Raw genomic sequence first — 22,855 nt, 5'->3', positions numbered from 1 at the left:
TAAACATTTGGCTTGTCTTATCATTGTTCTTGCTAAGGTCAGGAAAGCTCTTTTGTATGAGTCAATTACAATCTCTTACACTCCCACCATACGAACTTTTTACCTGCTCCTCAGATTTCATAAAGAAGTAGAACTAGGACAGTCTATCATATCTAACTGTGATATCCTCACTAAAGAAACATGAAAATTCATGAAAATTGTCCCAGTGGACGAGGGATATCATCTACATAGACTTCTACAGATGTCGTCTACATAGACTTCTGTAAGGCCTTTGACACAGTCCCCCACAACATTCTGACCTCTAAATTAGAGAAATATGGGTTTGATGGATGGATGATTAGATGGATAAGGAACTGACTGGATGGCCACAACCAAAGAGTTACAGTCAATGGCTTAATGTAGAAGTGAAAAGCAGTAATGAGTGGTGTCCCTCAAGGATCTCTACTGTGACCAATACTATTTAATATCTTTATCAACTACATAGACAGTGGGATTGAGTGCATCCTCAGCAAGTTTGCAGATGACACCAAGATTAATGGTGCAGTTGATATGTTAGAGGGGAGGGGTGTCATCCAGAGGGACCTTGACAGGCTTGAGGAGTGGGCCCGTGAGAATATGATGAAGTTCAACAAGGCCAGGTGCAAGGTCCTGAACCTGAGTTGGGACAATCCCCAATGTCAATACAGAATGGGGGATGAACTGGTTGAAAGCAGCCCTCATTCTGTCGTGTAACTCTTTCCATGATCCACTTAAACCAGATCTTTTTACATAGTTGTGTAACCAAAACTATGCTGTTCTTATGATGCATCTGAACTCCAAAATGGGTTTTCAGACTTAATTTCACCAAGAATTCAGTAGATACCACTAGTGTTCCATCAACATTAGACTGCTGGACTCCACAATAAATACAGAAAAGCAAACCTATCATACGCAACTAACATTTTCAAAAAAATCTACATATCAAAACTCTTACTGCCAGAAAGCTAACAATTCTCTAAATAAAACCAATGCTCTCTGGCATTTAGTTGAGCTTTCAGATAATGCTGCATCTGTTTTTAAAAACAGTCACAACACCCAATTTACCAAGACCAAAAAAAAAAACCACCCTCTTAGCAGGGGTTTACTCCTCTTGTGGAATAAACTTTAATTTAGTAAGAGATGCTTATGTCATCATATAAGCTTGTTGCTAGGAAAGAAAGATTTCAACAACTGCACATACCTGTGGATAATATAACAGCACATAATGCTGAAATCTACACAGAAAATAATTAAGCCATTTAAATTTACACTGGAAGAAGATTATACTTTCAAAATAATATTAGCACAAATTGCACTTCTAAGCCATCTAAATTTAAATAACCTTCTCTAAAATATCTAAAATCATCATCATCAGAATTTCTAGTAGAAATATCTGGTAGAATCAAGCCTTGCCCCAAATGCTGTCACCCTATATGGTTGAAAACAGAACAGGCGTTCTTGTGACTATTGGAGTGGATTCTCAGGGAATAAAGGACATCTGTATCCAGTTGTGAGTATGTGAATGTTTCAGAAAACATTGACTCCGTCCCTGACCTCTTTGTCGTGCTCTTCCAGGGAGATTCACAGAAAGCAGTCACAAAGGGAGCCTGGAAGCTCAAATTCTTAGCTTGACAGTCTGCAAAAAGCCCTGGTCTCAATAGGGACATTGTTCCTTAGGCCCACTATCATTGCAGAATAGTTTCATGATCTGTTCAAACCAATCTGTAACTGTGCTGTGTTGAAAGGGTCAAGCCTATACCCAGCTCCTGTCCAAGCTACATATTCCTCCTCCTCTTTTGCAACCAACCATTGGGATTATATAGCTGTGTTGTATAGTGTTTTGCAGAATTAATATTCAGTATTGCCACGAGGTGATTTGGAAATACATACCTGTATATTTGGGGGTACTATTCTGTAGTGTAGGGATGTACAATGTATCTGTGGATCAGAAGAGAAGGTGGAACCAAAAGCCGGAGGAGTTTAGGTTGTTACACACCTGTGTTATGCCATCAGTGTCATTGCTTCTAACCTCTGGAATTTGCTATTTCTTCATCAGAGGTAGTGAAGGGAATGTATGCCCCAAAGCAGGCCTGCTATTGCCAGCAATATCAGCTAGAAATTCTCTTTTCCTGCAGAATAGCCAATATTGTTCACAGCAGAACAGATGAAACCATGCTGTTTGCTTCTGTGAAGGTATTATCTTATTTTCACCCTCCTATTCCTGTTCTAGATACCATATAAACATCTTGTCCATCTGGGTATGCACTTTAGTCCAGAAATAAACAAAAGACTGTTACATCATAACATGACAAGGTTCATATAAGTGTTTAAATGCAGCATGTAACCTCCAAGAAGAAAAACAATGTCAGATTCATTTATGGGTAACTTTTTCTGTCACTTGACAAATAATTTAATCTTTTTCATTATTCGATCAAGTATAGTTACAGTTTCTGGGGCACTTTATTTTCAGATCCATCTTAGATATTGCAAGACTGAAACAATGACCCCACTGGAGCCTAAGATAATTTTGCCTTGGACTTAATGGCACCTAGATTTGACCCTCACATTCTTTTAATGTGTCTGGTGATGGTTAGTTCTAAGCAAATTGTAGGTGCTTAACAAATACATAGATAATAGTAACTCACAATTAACTAGCTCAGCTATGCTAATTTTTACAGCTAGTTGTCCTGGTTTCAGCTGGGATAGACTTAATTTTCTTCCTAGTAGCTGGTATGGAGCTCTGTTTTTGATTTAGGATGAGAACAATGTTGGTAACATGCTGATGTTTTAGTTGCTGATGAATAGGGCTTACACAGAGTCAAGGGCTTTTCATCTTCTGCTGCCCTGCCAGCGAGGAAGCTGGGAAGCTGGGAGTGCACAAGAAGCTGGGAGGGGATGCAGCCAAGACAGCTGACCCCAATTGACCAAAGTGATATCCCATACCACAGGACATCATGCTGAACAATAAAACTGGTGGCTGCTGCTGCAGGACTGGTTGGGCGTTGGTGGATGATGAGCAATTGCATTGTGCGCCACTTGTTTTGTATGTTCTTTTATCATTATTATTATTTTCCCTTCCTTTTCTATCTTATAAAACTGTCTTTATCACAGTTTACCACACAAGTGTTACCTTTTTTCCAATTCTCTTCCCCATCCCACTGTGGGGAGTGAGCAAGTGGCTGAGTGATGTTTAGCTGCCTGCCATGTTAAATCACAACTGGTGAACTATTTGGCTCAAATAAATAATCTTATTGAAGCCACAGAGACTTGGAGGGGGTTAAATTTAGCATATCACACATGCCTCTGTAGAGCTGGAGCCACAGCTTGTGTAACAGAACATTCCTAATGTTCCCTAGGACCAGCATGGAAAAGTGACTTGCACAAACCATTAGATGGCCACAGAAAAATGACCTAAGGATGTGACCCTCACAGACCTGATTTCCTGGAGGCTGAATATGAACAGCAGTGCAAGCACTTAGAATAAAAGCTATCTGTTTCTCTGGCCTTTAGAAAAAAAGTTTGGGACAATTTTCCTTTCTTTTTCTTGCATTTTTTACTGGAAGAGGTAGTACTGAAGGATAATTTTCACAAACACATCCACAGGCTTAAACATTTAAAACACTATTTTGGTGATTTTTATATGGTCTGGATATTAGAGTAGGATACAGATAGTGAAACATGGCTTGCAGCTAGTTCCATTTAGTCTTATTGACAATTTTAAAACTGTGATACATAGAAAATACACTGCTGATGTCAGTGTCCTTGTAATATTCATAAAGGTGCTGGCTAGGTTCAGCTGCAGTCTGGTATTTGTACCCAGGAGATATTTTTTCCCTCTTACTGTTATTTTTGCAACTGTGATGCATGAACCATGAAGAGAGCCTTTTTGCAGAAGCACATCATTATCCACCAACAGCAGCGCCTTACATTTACCACAATGTTTCCTCAAACCACCTATTGTTATGAGGGTGCTGCTGTTGGTTAAATGCTATTATACAAATAACATTAATCATATGTGCCTGCAGTTAATGTTAATTACTGTGCTTTCTGCTTCTCTTCTCCCTTCCCCTGTCCTTCCTTCAGTAACTGTCAGCAGTGGAACTGAAGACCCACTGTTTCCGTGCCCTTCCTGAAGACCAGAGGAGAAAGAGAGCAATTCCTCTGTGAGCTGTGCCACCAGTTATAAAGATTAAAAAAAAAAAAAAAAAAAAGGTGATTTCAAGTAAGAGAACTGAGAATCCCTGATTAAAAATAAAAATAAAAATAAAATAAAGGTGGTTTGGGATTGGATTTACAAGAGAAGCAATATTTGAAGTAGTATCTTAATTCATTAAAACACCATAGCTCACATGGTAGCAGCTGCTGACAGTGGCAGAACACTGCCTGGCAGGGGTTGCTGATGGATTCAAAGATTATTGCTGGGGATGTGAGGAAAGGGAATGCTGATAAGCTGCACCATCACACTAAGCCCCCTTCTATCAAGAGGTCAGTCTGAAAGTGGTCTGTTGCTCAATGTTCCTGGTGATGGTCAAGAGTTGGAACCCTTGAGCTCACAGAATCACAAATGACTTTTTTGAAGAAAGAGGACAATCAGACAAAAAAGCAAATGGTAACTCTACACACCTATGCAACATGACACAAATGTATATGCAGATTCAGGCTCCTTTATCATCTGGGGTACACACATTCTCCGCTTTCTTCTTTGGGGAATGATCTACTGCATCATTTTACAAAATTAGACCCTGTTGCAACCTTTGCCCATTTTTATTTATGGGTTTATTGAGAGCGACCAGAGCTGCTGTTCTTTGTGGCCAGGTGAGTACTCTTCACATGAGTTAATTATATTCTGAGTAATTCTACTGCAACTAATGCTTTTGGGAAACCCATGCACACACACAGACCTGATGGTGTGATTCATTGTCTCTGAGTCAAGGATTCTGCAAGGCAGAAAATGTATGAGTTAGTACCTTTTATCTCCTTTTGTAGTAATTTTTCTGATCCATGTTAGGTGGGTTTTTTTTTTTATTGAATGCTAAAGATGGTAATTTTTACTTTTTCTGAAGTGAGACTCAGATGCCTACCTTGATACACTGATATCCTATACTAGGGATGTCCACAGAGGCCCAGAGACATCCCATGTCTTGTCTGTGAATCCAGGCATGTCTGAGTGTCACCCAACAGGCTAGTGTACCCAGTGCCCAGGACTATCAATATGGTGTAGGATTTAATCACTTAAAACATCAGTGAGTGACATCAATTTAGTGCCTAGCAGTACAATATTACTGATATTGTTCTCTCTCACACTCTTGATGCACCCACTATTTGTTTCTCATGCACTAAGCAGTTGTTTTCAGTATGTTGAGGGATCAGAGTGAAAACAGGGGTCAGTTCTGTGCAGAGCATTGTTTCTTGAGGGAAAACATCTTTGTGAGGATCAAAGTGAGGAAAAAGCCCCCTCTTTCTCTGTGCCTTGTTTCTTGCTGAAGTCTGTGCCCCTGCATGTCCATTTCCCATGTCAAACATTTGTTCTAAGTTTACTCTTTGCTTAGTGTTTATAAAAATGTGGGTCTTGACAAGGGGGAGATCTATGGATACAAGCAGGTACCTTAAATTCCTATCTGAAGATGGTTCAGAGCTACAGTTTCACACTGTCCCTCCTGACAGGTCTATAAGGTTTTCTCTCCATGTTTCTTCTCAGCATTTCAGGGGAGGTGGCTGAGGAGCAGAAGACACATCTCAGCCTGAGGACAACATTTGTTCCTGCGTGTCCTTGTCAGGTGCAGATGGTGAGCTGAGGCTGCTTCCTTGACTTGCTAGGTGCCTCCTTGATTCCATTCTTAAGGGTGAGAAGCAATGCCAGGTTTCTGGAAGAAAAATCCCCCCCAGGTGATCAAAGAGGATTTTAAAAGCTTGCCTTTCTTTGAGTAAGAGGCATTTATTAGCTGCCTAGGTGCTAAGATATGGTTAGGCCACAACAGTGCCTACTAGAACCAAACTGGTAAGGTTTTGATTTTTCAAGCATAGAAGGGAATATTTATTGCCAAGATATAGCTGAGTTGACATAATTGTGGATGAATTAAGCTAGCAGAAGAAGCAGAGCTGCTTTTTTCGAAGGTCATCCATCCTCACACTCATTTTTCCCATGTTATAATTAGTGTGAGGACCTCCTGTGTGAGGACCCCATCTCAATTTCCTTCACCTACTGTGCTTAGCAGATCCATTCCATTCCTAGCTTACCTGCATCCATTTCTGCAAGTGTCTGTACAATTGGAAAAAGGCATTTCTCCAACCATAATGGTCTCTGAAATCATTGTGGCTGCGCCAAGAAAATGTTTGGCACAGAATCATCGCAATAATTTTTAGCAGACAAGAAGAAATGTTGATAATTTCTTCAGATGATCTAATCTATTAATACCTGAGGTTGATATTTATATCTGGAAATGGAATACAACCTGTCTGTATATATGCAGTCTCTTCATGACAAAAGTCAGCTAACTCGCACATTCCCCTCAAAATTCCCTTCCAAAGGGTCTGTTGAAAGTACTGGAAATCAAACAGGTAATTATTTATATTGCACCTCTAATCCAAGAAATTTTGTAAATTGGTATTTGACAGATAATGAAACTGTCAATAAGGTGCTGCTCTCCCAAAAAAGTGGGCTGCAAGAAGCAAAATTGTCCTAGAAAAACACACCATCTTTTACAATTATATTCTTCTACAGCTTCTATTATAATTATATTTCTAATATTGCTCAATTTTATATAAGGACACAACTTTTTTTTGAAATAATTTTTTTTTATATTCAATGAAAAATGTTGATCAGCAACTGAATGTGCATCAAAAAAATTTCAATATGCCACCAACTGTCAAAGGTTCTGGGATGGCCAGATGTGGTCCAGAGATGTGCCTTTATTTAATTATTGCACTCACAATACTTCAAGTTTTGATTTCTCAAGATAGAACAATTTTGAACTACTGTCACCATTCCACTTACAGTGGCTTCACTTTGAAAGGTGTTCAGCCCAACCTGATTCTCCTTTAAGTCAGAAAAGTGCAGCATGGTTTAATGCATATAAACTTTCAGATAGGTGCGATAAAGTCACCGACACGTTACGCACCAATCTCTGTGTTCAGTGAAATGCTTAACTTTTCCAACAAGACAGGTGACCTTCCCCCAGCTGGCAGTCTCCAGCCCTTGAACAGCACTAATCCATTGTAAAGGGTTCGGCATGAGCCCTCTGTCTCAGCTGTATGTCTCATCAGTCTGTGTGGCAGGCTGTGAATGTTAAAGGACAAAGTTCTGATGTTAAGGAGTAAGCATGGGAAAAGGAGGCTCACATGTCTGTATGCACACTGGTGAGCCTGCGGTCTTTGCATGTGGGCTTGATTATTAGGGTTTGATCAGTGCTGGTGCAAATTTTGTTGTTGGCCCTTGGTAGGCTTCATCAGAAAATTAAATGCTCTGATACTATGTTCATATTTCTGTCCAAAGCTGGATGCTTTTAGGGATGTATCTGCTAGAGAAATTATTCAGGAACCTATGAAGAAGGTTGGACAGCAGCTCCAGCTAGCACAGTCCCCCACTACCAGCTGCAGCCAAAAGGAGCATGCAGCCCCAGTTAGCACAGAGGTATGCTTGCCCGGAGTATTTCACCATCTCACAGCAATGTGAGACTCACAGGATTTCTGAACACACAGTAATGTCTCAGTTTAACAGCCCTGTGCTGACTTAGCTGGCTTAAGAGGCCATGGAGGGTGGCTGTGGCATAGCTGAACCATTTTATGAAGTCCTTGGTGAGTGTCTGACTGACTGGCCCACGCTGAACTCTCTGATGCTATTTGCAGTAAATTAGTGAAATTCAGATTGGCTGTAACTGCACAAGCTACAAGCACAGTCATACCTCATGTGAGGCTGTGCCAAGGTCTAGAGACAGATGACTTCGAATAGCAATTTTTGAAGAAATGCAGCTGGAATTGCTGGCTTTGATAGCTCATTAACTTACAGACTTAATTATGACCATTTAAGGTCAGTGTTAACTACCTTTTTGCAGGTTCTTTCAGCGGAAATATCCTGTAATTTGGAGGATGTGGGAAGGGCACAGACAGGATTAGTTTTTGGCTTTCTTCATATTCCTGCTCATCACTACAAATTTACATCATCCAAAGACATACCACTTTATAGCCAAACACAAACTAGAATTAACACAGGGGAGACCACTCAGTGTTCCCCTATATCCCAGATGCCTGGCTAGAGGAAGCAATGGCTTTTCTGAGTACATATTTGGCTGCTGGCCCAGACTGCCTGAGAGCACCACAGTCATCCTCACGCCACCTGACTGCCCAGGCTGATGGTATGTGGATTTATCGCTGCTCTCCTGGCTTTTTAATGAAAATGTTCAATGTTCTTTGCCTTGCTCTTCAAAACAAAAACAAAGTCTGAAATATTGACATTTTTGGCAAAATTAAATTACTGTTTCTGAGCCAGGCCCAAGCAGGACTCCCCACTAACTTTACATTTTCTCCCTTGTACCATGAAATGTAATTTATATGTCTCTTGATTCTTAACTATGAATTAAGAAAATAATACCAAGAAAAGGAGACACATTTGTTCTTAGAAAAGAGCCATACATTGTGGGTTGGACTTCGGGTAAAGATGGCATAAGCCTTTTGTTTCAGGTGGTGATCAACAGAAAAATGCAGGAAGTACTACTTTGGCTAAAAAAAGCCCAACAAACGAACGAACTTGATTTTTATATTTAAAATTAATTTTCAACTCAAATTTTTCATTTAGAATATGTTAATATGAAATGTTAAAATGCTAATATGAAACTTTTCCAAAATTCTCTTTCCTTCTTGCTTTTCCTACTCACCATGAGATGATAGATTCATGAACAGTTGCTGACACTATCATACTTTCAGTTCATACAAACAGTAATCTGAAACAATTCACCAAGTTCTCTTCATGATGTTTTTAACCCATCTTGAGGCATTGCAAACTTTATGCACAACTTGAAATTTGGTTTACTTCCTTTAATTTACATAAATACAGACTTTATGTATCTAAATCAAACTAACCACATTGATTTTCAGGACTAAAGATAATCAGTTTTGAATATGGAACATGTAGAGTCAATGTTGTCTAGTAGTCACAGCTTAGCAACTCAAATATATTTATTTTATTTTATTTTAGGAACTAACTAATAGCCTCTCTCAGGGTAATTGCAATGTATTTGTCATGTATAAGTGTCAATTTCTCTGTCCAGTTTAGAAATTTAATCTTTTTATTTATCACTGGAAACCTACATTTGTAATGTTCACACTGCCCATCTATCATATCCAATGATAGATAAATAGAAGAAAATATGTTTCATTTTTAAGGGTTAGAGAATTAAATACTCTGGTATTTATATTTTATTTATACTCTGAAGAGAACATGAAAGAAAATTGTAGTATTATATCTTACAATCAAATATCTTTTCTCCTTTTCCAAGGGCTGTCAGTAATCTATTACTGACTAAAAGCATGTGAATTCTGTGTTCATCTTGAAGATAAAATATACAATATTTCACATCTACTGCACTTGGATTTCAACAATCAGCTTCTTTCAAAGACACCCTGACAATTCAAATGGTGAATTATTAAGTCTGGATAACAAGGACAACATTCACTTTCTTTGTACTGCTCCAGCTAGAGTAGAAGACTCTATTAATTATCAGACCAGAAATGGGCTGGGATTTGCTTTGTTCACTGCTAAGCAGTTTAACTGGAAGAGATGGGTTATATATGGCACTAAATGACCTTTCTAAAAGCTTGTTTTTCCACCAACTGCTTGTATTGAAATCAATTGCAGAAGTCATTCAAAATGAGCTGTTTATTGCTTCCTAAATGCATTTACTGCATGCCAGATGTCCATTTCAAAACATTCTGCTGTGTGCCTTTTAAGTGACCCTACACCAAGATGCAACTGCCCATATCCATTACTCTGGAAATGTTGCTCACTTAGCAGTGGGCTGCCAGCCCAGCAAGTACTGGGGGAGACCTTCATTGGTACCATGGACATTAGCAACTCCTTAGAGAAGATGGGTCCACATCCCACTCAGAAGGGTGATTGTAGCCCTAAGTAAACCAAGTTGTCAGTGTTATCTATGGAGCCGGCTGACAATAACAACGAACACATGGCAATGCAAACTCCCAGCATGGGATGCTTATGGGGTCCCTGCAATTGCCTCCTCTTTTGTTCTATAGAGCTATGTTTTAACTGAGCTGGGTTTTCTAGCAAGCCTATTGCCCAGGGTACATTTCTTCTGGCTCCTTGAAGTATTGCTGCTATGTATGTCCCTTGCCTTTCTCCTCCAGGCCCACAGCAGCCACCAGTGTCCAGGTTTAAACACACCCCCACTTGGTGCACACCTTCAGGTTTGTACTCTCCAGGATGGCATCATGTGATGGCATGAAGAACATAGAATCATAGAATCATAGAATAGTAAGGATTGGAAAGGACCTTAAGATCATCTAGTTCCAACCCCCTGCCATGGGCAGGGACACCTTGCACTAAACCATGTGACCCAAGGCTCTGTCCAACCTAGCCTTGAACATCACCAGGGATGGAGCATCCACAACTTCCGTGGGCAGCCCATTCCAGTGCCTCACCACCCTCACTCTAAAGAACTTCTTCCTTATATCTTATCTAAACTTCCCCTGTTTAAGTTTGAAGCCATTACCCCTTGTCCTACCACTACAGTCCCTAAGGAAGAGTCCCACCCCAGCATCCTTGTAGGCCCCCTCCAAATACTGGAAGGCTGCTATGAGGTCTCCACGCAGCCTTCTCTTCTCCAGGCTGAACAGTCTCAACCTGCTAAAACTATCCTTAAATCTTACTTTAAAATGTTTTCCTGGTCTTTCTATAAGGCATGACTTGCATATAGAAGTTAGGAGGTCAGTTTGGTCAGTTTTCTTCACTATTAAATATTTTTCCCTATTAGAAAATGAAAAATAAGTTATTTTATTGTTCTCTTCTTGCAGGGAGTTATATATGAACTTCCTGTGCTGACATTGAGATTTCTTATTGTAAAAGTTCTTGTTCTCTTCACAGCTCCCTGCAAATGAGACATGGATGAAAATGAAAAATATGAATGAAATTGAATGTGAAAAATATGAAATGCAATTAAAATGTCCATCTAGTTTTTTAAAGTGAAATGTTTGCATAGTACAATAACAAGGAAATTTAAGTAATGCTAATGAAAACTTATTTTAAGTATCAACATATAGCACTTAGGAAGAGAAACTGCTTTTATGTAACTGATTTTAATCCCATGTCAAAATGAGTATTTTTTTTCCCATAACTGAATGTAAGTATAGAACAAGTCAATTTGAAATTATAAAATAAACATTTTTATCAAATGAGACTGATTTTAACAAATAGGGGGAGAGGGGGAAACGAACAACTCTATCATGCTTTTTCTTTAGGGTTGAAAAACCTTGAAACTCAATCCATTATGAAAACCGTTTTGGTTTTGATGAGTGAGAACTTTCAGCAAAGCTTTCAGCCCTACCCCAGCTAGATTTGTCTACTTTCAGATCAGCCAAACTGCAAAGCAAGGAAGCCATCTCCTACTTCCTTAGGACCACAGAGCTTGGATCTGGCATAGCAAGGCCACAGGGAGCAGCTCTGCAAACTTATAAGGTATTTAATGTAACACTTGTTTACACATTTCAAAATACCACTATGTTGTTTGCCATACCTTCCTTGCTCCTGCCAAAAGCCAAAGCAACCTGAAATAAAGCACATGAAAGTAATTACCTCTGCATTTCTCCTGTTTTTCTTCAATGTAAATTCAGTTAAATCCTGAATTTGAAATTAATCCTGGTCTAACTGCACATACTTTGTTTTTAATTCAGTTTCATTTGCAGTTGTATAGAATGAAAAAGAATGAGAAAATCAATCATGAAAGACACATGCAGGAAGTTATTGCTATAATATTGATTTTTCCACAAACATTAGCTATATGTCAGAGGTGGATTTTTTTATTTAGAAATAGAAGTACAATACAGGTCTATCTCAATTATACCTTAGTTAATGGTAGTACCTCGAGCCTACTTTTGCAAAGATAAAAAACAAGTTTAAGTGAAATATTCAGAATAAGGTTGCAACTGACTTACATAATTTTAACTTCCAATTTCTGTTAATCTCAGTAAATGCAAGAATACAATTCATTGGGTAAATTAGCAGTGTCAGAAAGAAAGCAGTTACACCCACAGTGGTAAATCAGTTGTTCCAGACTGCTAAAAGGAACTAAAATTGTCAATCACTCAAATCAGGCTGAAAGGGCTTAACATTGTGCTGGCATGCAAGTAAGAGGAGCCGTCTGCCGAGAGTAGATCTGTACTGAAAGATTAACAAAAATACAAGAAACAGTTTGGAGCTATCATTAAAATAAAAGCCTTGGAAAGTATATCAAAAGAACAGGGGAAAAAAAGCACATGGGGGAAAAGCAATGATTCCACATGCTTCACATTGGTTTCACTGTGGTGGGTGAGAGAAGAAGAGGGATATACAATTGATGGAGTGACAGGAAAGGGTCTCACATAGAAGTTAAAATGCAATTGGAAATGTCCTTCAAAATAGTTGTTATCAATAAGCACTTTGACAGTCTGATGAGATCTCAAAAGAGCTGTTTCCTGATACAACCTTAAGACACCCAAAATCCAGTTCTGTGGCAGGCAGCGTTTGTGCTTAGCTTCAAGCATACAGAAGATTTTGCAAAGTGACCAGTCTTATTAAGTGGGAAAAAAAACCCTTTACAGTTCAGAACTAGACTGTAAAATCTCTTTGCATGCTTGAACTACTGAGGTTCTGGTTGAGACTGGAGGGTTTTATCACTTGATTGTCATTTTGGTTTCACTCAGTGTAACCTATTCTGAGGTCTGATCATCACTTCAGCTGCACATGGTTCTCCCATTTTCAGGCCAGGCCTGGAGTTTGAAATCCTATGTATACTGACAGCAATTACCCTAGCACCTCTGGCATATCCATCATTTAGGTGCCTCCTCATGCTGGGAGCAATAGCAATTATAGTCAGAGATGAAACGATCTCCTTAGAGCAACATATTTGGAACAGAAACATTTGGAAAAAAAGGAAAAAAAAAAAAGTGTTAAAAAAATAAAAACCTAACTTGTCAAATGTCTAACTATATTCCAGCACTGAGGTAGCACTGAGGTTTTAAAGAACCTTGAAATCTCAGCTGGTATATGCTGTTCTTTCAACTCATGAATCTGTTCTCACTCCTAGCGTCTAAGGATGAGGCTTCTAAGGGTCACCTTTTTTTTTATCATGTTCCTGCTTTCTTTGCCAAGACAAAGTCACTTTTATTACCCTGACTGCTTCTAGCCCCCATCTTTAGCAATGGGGTTAACAATCCATTGGAAATGGGAGGTAAGAGCCTTATAGAAGGTGGATGTTTAAGTGGGGTTTTGTTTGGGGGGTTTTTTTGAGCACTTCTATGTGAAACCATTTTCTTCCCCTTTGTTTTTACAACAGTCCCCTACAGTCTGAAGCTAATTTTACCTCACAAGCCTGGTCATGTAAGGTGGGATTTTCCTCACCTAATTTTAGCTGCTGTCTTGATTTAAGTCCAGCCCGTAACTCAGAACCACACAGCCACTCGCTCACTCCCACCCTTCACCCACAGATACTCCGGGACCCCACCGCCCAGCTCACCCATCCCCATCACTGAACACTGGACAATGACTGAATTATCAGTAATTCAAAAGAACACCCTCATGATTTGCCAGTATCAACTGAGTATGGTTTCCAGGGGGCTGTTCCAGGGCAGCTGACTACAAGTTAAACATCTTAGTTAGTTACATGGGGCTTCCCTTTATTATGGACAGAAAGAAGTAGGTGTCAGCAGAGGATAACATTTCTCCTACCTTTGGAATTTACCTTAGACTTGAACAACTTAAGTTTTAAGTACCTAACATTGTTGAGATCCATCCCACCTGTAGTACTGATGAATTCTTTTCCATTTTCATAGCCTTTTGGTTTTATCTTTAGCCACTTCAGTAGCAATAAAGCAACAAAATGCAATTCAGATTTGAGACAACATCCTACAGGCCTGCTAGAAACTTAATTACTTAATCATTAACCTATTTTTTTGCTGGCATCCTATGAATTTGTATTGTTACGTTGTGATGTACGTAGCTCTCAGTCCTGCTAGGTGCCATGCACTTGCAGCTTATTCATTCAGATGCATTTTACAGTGGACGGAGCACATACCTTCATTGGTCAAAACCGCCTTGTAAACCAGATGATTAATTTTAAGATGGTCCTTTGTTAATCAGCTCTGATTTGTAAACCCCTCAGCTGTTCAGATAACTCTTTCATTCAAGATGATCCCCAGGTTCGTAGCCTAGTAGCTGTACATCTTCTGGCACCAGCTGCTGCTTTTCTAATTTCTCCTTCGGATAACAGTTCAGCAGGCGGCTGCCCCTATCTTTTGTTGCAAATCTGGAAAACTGGCAAACACTGATGACGGCATTTGGCACTTGGGGTTATGATGCATTTTGAGGAGCTGAGACTGCAGCAGCAAAGAGTACCCCCCCCCAAATAGGGTGCATAATGCTCCTGTGTGGAACCTAAATCCATTGCAGAAGCTTTGTGTCTTCATCATGTCTGAAATGTTACGTAAAAAGTAGAATTGTTTGGGTTTATCTTAGTATTTTCTGTTTCACCTGCTTGAAAAGGATGAGCATGCACGTGGGTGTATTGGAATAATGCAGTAAGTAGAAATACCAAACAAATCTGTCACATTACTGATATTAAAGTACAAGGAGATGCAAGCTGGAATTTTAGCTCCATACTCAAATTCTCCCAGAATTCAATTATATTTCAAGATGCTAAATTAGATAGCATCCATTGAAAAGAAGCTGCTACTAACTGCTGGAGTTGATGGTTGAATTCACAGGTTGTGGAGATGACTGGGTGAGTGTGTTAGGAGGTGGGCTTTCCAGTATTCACTTTCTTTCACTTTCACTGTACTTCAAAGTAATTAAATGTCCGAAGTGACAGCTCCTTCAACACTTCTGTCTCTAATTCTCTGCTGGCCTATATGTTCTAGTCTATGCATGTAAGGTGAGAATGTGCAGGTTATAGGAAGCTCAAAGCAGCTATTGCGAATACTAGGGTAAAAATCCTGGTCACTGGGTGGATCATTTAATTTCTTTGTAATATAATCAGGAATTTATGGAGGTAATCTGGGAATGCAATGGATCTTTTGAATATCTGCTGGAGCTGCAGATCCTCATATCTGTCAGCAAATTACTGAGAGATGGTGGGACTGGTTTTGAGGAAAAGAGCTGGTTTCTGCTGCAAACTACCTGAGCATATGTTTCCTTAAAGCGGCAGAAACTATGCAAGTAGTACTGCTCCAAGGGAGGTTGCTGTTAACTCCCCATGACCGTTCATACTTTAACAGGAACTCACATCAGTTGGTTGAAGAAGTGAGAGGAAACAATGGAAAAATAAGCAAACGTTCTAGGAGAATATAAAAAAATAACTTTTCTGGTAAAGTAAGTGCAAATGGCTGAAGATTTATTGATTGCAACACATATTGCAATGGTCTCTGAGCTAACACTTTAATAAACCCAGGGAAAATAACAACTAAAAGTAGCCCCAGAAATCATAAATCTCAGTGTATGTGCTGAATGATGTGGAGAAAATTATCACCAAAAAACAATCATCTCGATCTCAGTTTGGAAGCACAGAAAGTGCCATTTGGGGGGGACAGAGGGGCAGAAAGCCTTGGCTTATTCAGTCTCGCCTATTTCAGATGGCAGCCAGCACCAGATGCTTTGGAAAAACATGTAGGAAATTCCACAGCAGGCACATGGGGGATAATCTGTCCCCATCTCCTTGCCAGGAAGATCTCATGCTAATCCTTAAAATGTAAGAATATTTTTACAACTTGAAACATCAGATCTTATACTGCTCCCAGTGTTCCATTGAAGTGTTAACCAGTATAACTGGATAGTCAAATTCTTGTTTGAAACCTGCTAAACCTATTTTTTCTTGGATTATTTTTTGCGAGGCATTAAATGTCCACTTAGTTTTAAGGAATATTCCAGATTTATTACCTTTGCTTTTGCAATGACCTGAGCTAATCAAGCTTTGTCCAAACAGCCATTTCTCTGTGTTCAAAATACTACATAAAAGAATTATAAAAATAAAGCACTCCCCTTATTATTTCAGGTTGCAGCCTACACATCTTATTCTTCTCTCAGTTGCCAAAAAGAGAGTATCCGTTTCAGAGATGTGGCTAGGTCTGTGCCTGGGAAAGACTTTCTGCATAGGCTCCAGTTTGCCTAACTTGTTCCTGGTTTTTGAAGATGTAGGCTACACCTATGCTAGCAAGTTTAAAAGTCTGGGACAGGAACTAAAACCTGGGACTTAATTATTTAAAGAGTTTAATTGCTGGAACGACCCTAGAAACATTTCCCTAGCATTTTTCCAAATAGTTCCCAGGAAGAGTTTGCATGACAGCACAGCCCAGATGAGAGAAACCTTTCCCATCATTGTTTTAAAGGAAGCTACCCCATTTAGAGGGTTGGAGAGCTGCCTGCAGCACACACACAGGCTGCAGTGAGTCAGTCTCAGTGACAGAGAATTGTCCCAAACACATCTAATAAACTGGTACATATGTAGCCTTGAGAATCCAACCTCTGCAAGCAAGTACATCCTATATAGTCAATGGAGGCAAGTGCTTTTGAACTCCCCACAGAGCAGTTGTCATGTCTAAATTGTGCCAACAGATTTTTCTCTTGGGGGTATCTACTGATCAGACACAGAGCTTCATCTGCCCTAGCCCTGGCACTTTGTAAGCACCTGAAATTGCAGTGCAAAGTCCAGTGAGGCAGCGTGGATCCTGTGCTTTATTGATTAATGCCAGTAAACTAGGTATCAGGAACTCTGCTGTTACATTTTCCTTTAATTTTCATTTGTATTGAAAGGGCTAGGGAAAAAGTAGAAACTAAATCTGAATTTGTGGACCTTTATCTAAGCAAAAATGGAAGAATGCTTTTTTAATTAATTTCCCATTTTAGAAAGAACCAACACCAGCACATTTGTGTTTTGGTAGTGCCTAGAAGTCTCAGTCAGAATTTAAGTACCCCTTTCAAATTAATATGCCTTTGAACAAACGTATACAATAAGAAAGTTCCTGTCTCATAGTGTTTATCCTGGAAATGAACCAAATAGTTAAAGAGGGAAGAATAAAATAAATACCTGGAAAGTACAGTGATGTGCTTGAGATTAAGAAACTGAATAAAATGTGCTTAAAATTAAGAGATTTAGAGCAACAGAAGACTTGAATTAATCGAACTGTCAGAACTAACTGCCAGGTAAAACATATCTGCTGATAAATGTGTAACTGCTGGTAAAATATGTCCTTCACTTCAGCAGCGGAAAAGGAAAAGCAAAGGAAGTTCTGGAGGAACAATGGCTGAGATGTACTCTAATTATGCTGCTCAGGCACTGACAATTGCATACCATATGCTGTACACCAATGTCACCAATGAGCAACAACTGTTTGATTAATATTTAGGAGGATGCATATTCATGTTAATCCTCCTCCCTTTGTAGGAGGAAACAAAAACTACAGTGTACTTGATGTTTTCCTAACCACTGCCACAAAACACCACTACCATGCGCACCTTGCTTGTGCCAGTGCATAAAATCCCACCCAGCTATCAACTCCAGTTTCTGTATCACCTGGTGTTTAATTTAATGGTTTTGCTAATTTCCATTTTATCTAAAGATCTATAAAGATTTTGAAGTCTGTGTTCCTCTTACCCTGAGACTTTGCTGACTGTTTTCACCTGAGGTTTTATTTTAGTTGTCTTTTGTATTCAGAGGTTTTCATACATGGGTAACCATGTGGCAAAGATTTTTATTAATTAATTGCTTTTTTTTAAAAAAAAAAAAAGCATGAAAAGATATAACTGAAATTGAAAAGTAACAGATTCTGGAGTGCACTTTTTTGCTCTTCTTAGAAGCAATATTTTACACTTTTGTAGTACCTCATCTTTGGACAAAATCTGAGGATTCTGCAATGGTCCTGAAATTAAGAGTCAATCAATCAAGCAATGTTAATAATTATTTAAAAATGCGTAAGACAGAGAAAGCAAAGAGATCTCAGGCTTAGACCTATACAAGAGGAAAATTTGCTTTGACTAGCAGTTAATGAAGAGAACAACCTCATCTGAAAAAGCTAAGAAGTTATCTGTTTCTGGAGAAACTCACATTATATCTTTTTTAGCCCCTTTCATTCATGAATTTCACAACTACACTGAGGAATAAAGTTAGCTTCTCAATATTTCCACTGCATTTGATACTGTTCATAAATCTGCTGACTATAAAGTCTGAAAGGACCACAAGGATCGCTGTTTGATTCAAGCATAAAAGATGATGAAGAATGGACAACACTTCTTTTTGAAAAACTATTGATCTTGAATTTGAAATTGTAAGCAAATATTATCAAATATCTCTTTTTCCATACAAGGATTTCTTTTTCTTATTTTCTTACAACATTTTCTTGTTAAGATTAAATTCGTTAAATCTATCATTCTCAAGGTTCTTCTCCAAATCTTCTCCAATTTATCAAGGTGTTACTCGCATTTAACCAGTGCTCCCATAGGTTATTCCAGTTTTAGGCAGTGCTTCAATACAGAAGTTATCTTTTCTCCAAGTTCCTTTCTTTACACCTTCAGAAGTTTCTTGAAGTGCAGCGTCATGCAGGGAGCTAATGTGATGAGTCACAGCTGGTGCAGTTTCTTTGTACAGTGGTGGTCTATGCCAAGTACTGAACTGGCTTTTAAGACTTTAATTGAAGAGCTGAGGAAAGACAAAGCCCTATCTCTTGCTCCCTGGGGAGTGCATTCTCATTATGCAATTGACAACTAACAAACGGAAATACTTCAAGGAGCAGGATTTGGAGATTCAGGTCTCCTTCCAGTTCATCAATCTTGCTACTAATCTGTGGACTTGGGCTGGCTTTTATTGGTCCTTTTTAGTGCACCCCTGAATTTTCCATTCCTGGTCCAGCAGCTCAGCTTCTGGATGAAAGATGATGGGTGCTCAGATCTAGATTTACACACTTTATGGTTAATATCCTGTAACAAGGGATGTAATCCCTTCCATCTATAAATACACTCTTAATTGTTACCAAATGTTGGCTACATATAACAAAAGTAGGTCACAGTTAGGGTCACAAATTATGTGAATTGCCAGAAAAATGTCAGTGTATGTTGTATTGATTTCAGCTTATTATTTGAAGAAGATGGAACACCTGTAAGAAAAGCAGAAAATTATGATAATTACCCGAGATGAACAGCAAGTTGTGGAAAGTTTCTGCAAAAACTGCAATACTCCTCAACTTCAAGAATTCTTCCCATAAGAACAAATTTGAATCCGGACTACAGAGACGGTGGTATCGGTATCTGCATATCTTTAACTGTGAATGTTCTGAAGCTTTTAATGAGCTCTGATTGCTGAATATAGAACTGGTAGAGAAAGAAAGAGAGTGAAAAAGAAAGTAAAACTGAGAAAAGACTTGGAGCAGCATACTTCAGTCCTTCAAGTTTCCCTGCAATATCTGAGGAAGCTTAAGTGGGTTAAACTATACACTGATTGTCTGTAAATACAACGAAATTCTGCTTCTGTGAGAAAAACCCTGCATCAATAACTTGAAATGAAAATGACTTTTAATTAATTCATGATAATATATAAACACATTTTAATAATTATATATCAATATAGTATACAATTATGATACTTACTATATTTACTCCTTCAGAAAGCTTTTTTTATGGGAAGCACGGTATTCCTGAAGTTAACTGTAAAGGTATACATATCGGAAAAAGTGACTGCAAAGCAAAGGCGTAGAAAGGCTGTGTCTGCAACTTGAAACACAGGGCTGCCGTTGCTTGGTTAGAGCTCCTACCATCAGAGCTCCTGCAGGGCAGCAGGGGTAAAGGTGAACTGCCAAGGGCAGATGGGACAAGAGCTGACCTCACAGCGCTGCCCTTGTTATAGCTGGAGAAATTGGAAGTATCCTTTTTCAGCTGTCAACTAGCAGTTTCCTATGTGGAGAGAAAGAGTTTAGGGGTCTGCAGTGGTTTATATCTCCATCTCATTGTTTCACTGGCTTGCCAGAAATTACCATTCCTGCCACAATAGAAGGATTTGACAAGGGGTGGATTTGACAAGAGTTACAGAACAAGGGGTAATGGCTTTAAACTGAAAGAGGTTAGATTTAAATTAGATAAAAAGAAGTTATTTACTGTGAGGGTGGTGAGGCACTGGGGCAGGTTGACTAGAGAAGTTGTGGATGCACCATCCCCGGAAGCATTCAAGGCCAGGCTGGATGGGGCTTTGAGCAACCTGGTCTATTGGAAGGTGTCCCTGCCCATGGCAGGGGGGTTGGAACTGGAAGATCTTTAAGGTTCCTTCCAACCCAAAACATTCTATGATTCTGATTCTGTGATTTCAGCTCACATTTAGCAAGTCCTGTTTGTGTTCTGTGTCTTTGTCCAGACCAACTTGCCCAGGCAATTTAAATTCACATATTAGCTCGTGAATCAGTATGGCTAGTGCTGCTACCCCTCAAAAATCTGAGATAATCCCCTGAAACACAGGCGGGATGCACAGAAGCATCTGAAATAAGTTGTGAGAGCTCGTTATGCATCTTGTTTCAAGGCAATTCTCCTTCTTCTAAGAAATCTCCAGCTCTGACAAGCATCAAGTGAACAGTTTCAGACCAGTTCCTGAAGTTGTTATGACAACCTTGCTTGTACTGTAACTGTCCTAGCTCCTTAATGCTCATTTATATATTGCAGGAGAATGTTGCTTATCCACTAATAATAGATTGCCGTCATTCACAAAGGCAAATATTACAGAAGTAGGCAAAAGTTTTGAAAATGAATGAATGCAATAGAGGTCAATTCTCCAGCATTATGAACACATCACTTAAAAGACAGTGACATTGATTTTTGCTATGTATATCCCATTAGGAGTAATTGGGTCAGGAAGGCGTTTATGCATCTGATATAGTTGTTTGACTTTCAGTGAGGAAACTGGAAGTTGGGTTCAGATTAGTGTTATTGGAAGTGCCTCTCCACCAGTTCAACTTCTAAGAACAGAAGAATAAATGTAGCTTAATGCTTTGCAGTAAATCTCATGACATTTTTTTATTGACTTTAAAATTCTAATGATATCCAGGAAATGCAGACTGAGAAAAACTGCTGTGATGTAACAAAACCTCCTTCTATAATTGTTCTGGAACACAATGCATTAGTATTTATTTCTTTTTTTTTTTTTTTTTGTTAATAACAAAGATGCAGAAATTTTTATATTCTTTAAGTAGATTTTAATGGACCTTTGAAATTCATTACAGTATTTTAGTCATCCAGTCAAATTACAATTAATATCTTCTGCCTAAGGAACCAAATCCTGGTGATAGATCATATTGCAGTAAGAGTGTGGTAGGTCTTTCAGCTATGTAAACCATCTGTGCCCTGAGTTCATTGATACAAGAGACTATTGACCAGGTGCACAAAGGAGTGAGACATATTGCTTGAACATGGCAGCCTTCGTTTCTAGTTTCCAGAATGGTGTTGTGTCAAAAATGCCAGCCACAAAAGGTAAAAATCAGGAGGCTTTCAGGGAGAAGTGAGACCTGGTGAAAGGAGTTCTCTGTCTTTTCCCAGACAGTCCTATGCTGATCATATTACCTTTTCCTTCAACTGAAGTTATTCCCGGAGAATCAAGCCCGTGCCACAGCTCTGATGCATCTGGGATTTGCCCTAGAGCAAGATAAAATTATTTCACATGTAATAAATTCAGAAAAAAAGTAATTTCAGAGTAATTAGCAGCAGCCCATCAACAGAAAATAATTAGACCTTCAAAATTTTCTGGTTTTGTAAACATTTTTAAGAAGCAAAGAACAGAATTCTTATTATTTTTTTTTTTTAATATTGGGATGTTCTGTGTAAATGTTTTCAAGAGAAAAAGCTCTCCTTTGGGTGAGATATTTTGTTTCAGCTTTTCACAAATATTGAAAACAGCATTTGCACTTTGAAACTAAAGAGGTTTAAAAATAGAATCATAGAATAACTTAGGAAAAGACCTTTTAGATAAAGGAGTCCAACTGTTAACCTAACACTGCCAAGTCCACCACTAAACCATGTCCTTAAGTGATTCATCTACATGTCTTTTAAATACCTCCAGGTATGGCGACCTCAACCACTTCCCTGGGCAGCCTTTTCCAATGTTTGATAACTCCTTCGGTGAAGAAACTTTTTCCTAACATCTAACATAAACCTCTCCTGGTGCAACTTGAGGCCATTTCCTCTCATCCCAAACTAGCTCAGCTTTGTACGCACTTTCGCCTGTCCCATTCAGCAGGAGCCCCACATTTCCCCTGTTCAGCCTTTTATTACTAATATAGTGATAGAAGCTCTTCTTGTTGTCCTCAGTGTCCCTTGCAAGTCTTAACTCCAGCTGAGCTTTGACTGTCCTGACACCATTCCCACACAACCATGCAATGTTTCTAAATTCCTCCTTTGTAGTTCATCTTTGCTGCATTTTTACACTGAAGCTTAGTAATGAGTTCCCTGTTTAACAAAGCTCTTATCCTGTCAAGTCTGCTTGACATCCTGAGTATTGTGATGGACATTCTTGCTTATGGAGGATGTTTCTAATCTGTCACTCCACTCTAGCTGGAGACATGGTTGGACCTAATTAGATACAGGTTTCACCATTACAAAAATAATCTCAATCAGCAA

This window comes from Strigops habroptila, chromosome 6, assembly GCF_004027225.2.
Source record: "Strigops habroptila isolate Jane chromosome 6, bStrHab1.2.pri, whole genome shotgun sequence".
NCBI classification, from domain to species: domain Eukaryota; kingdom Metazoa; phylum Chordata; class Aves; order Psittaciformes; family Psittacidae; genus Strigops; species Strigops habroptila.
The sequence above is the reverse complement of the archived record's forward strand: the minus strand, read 5'-3'. Positions refer to the sequence as shown.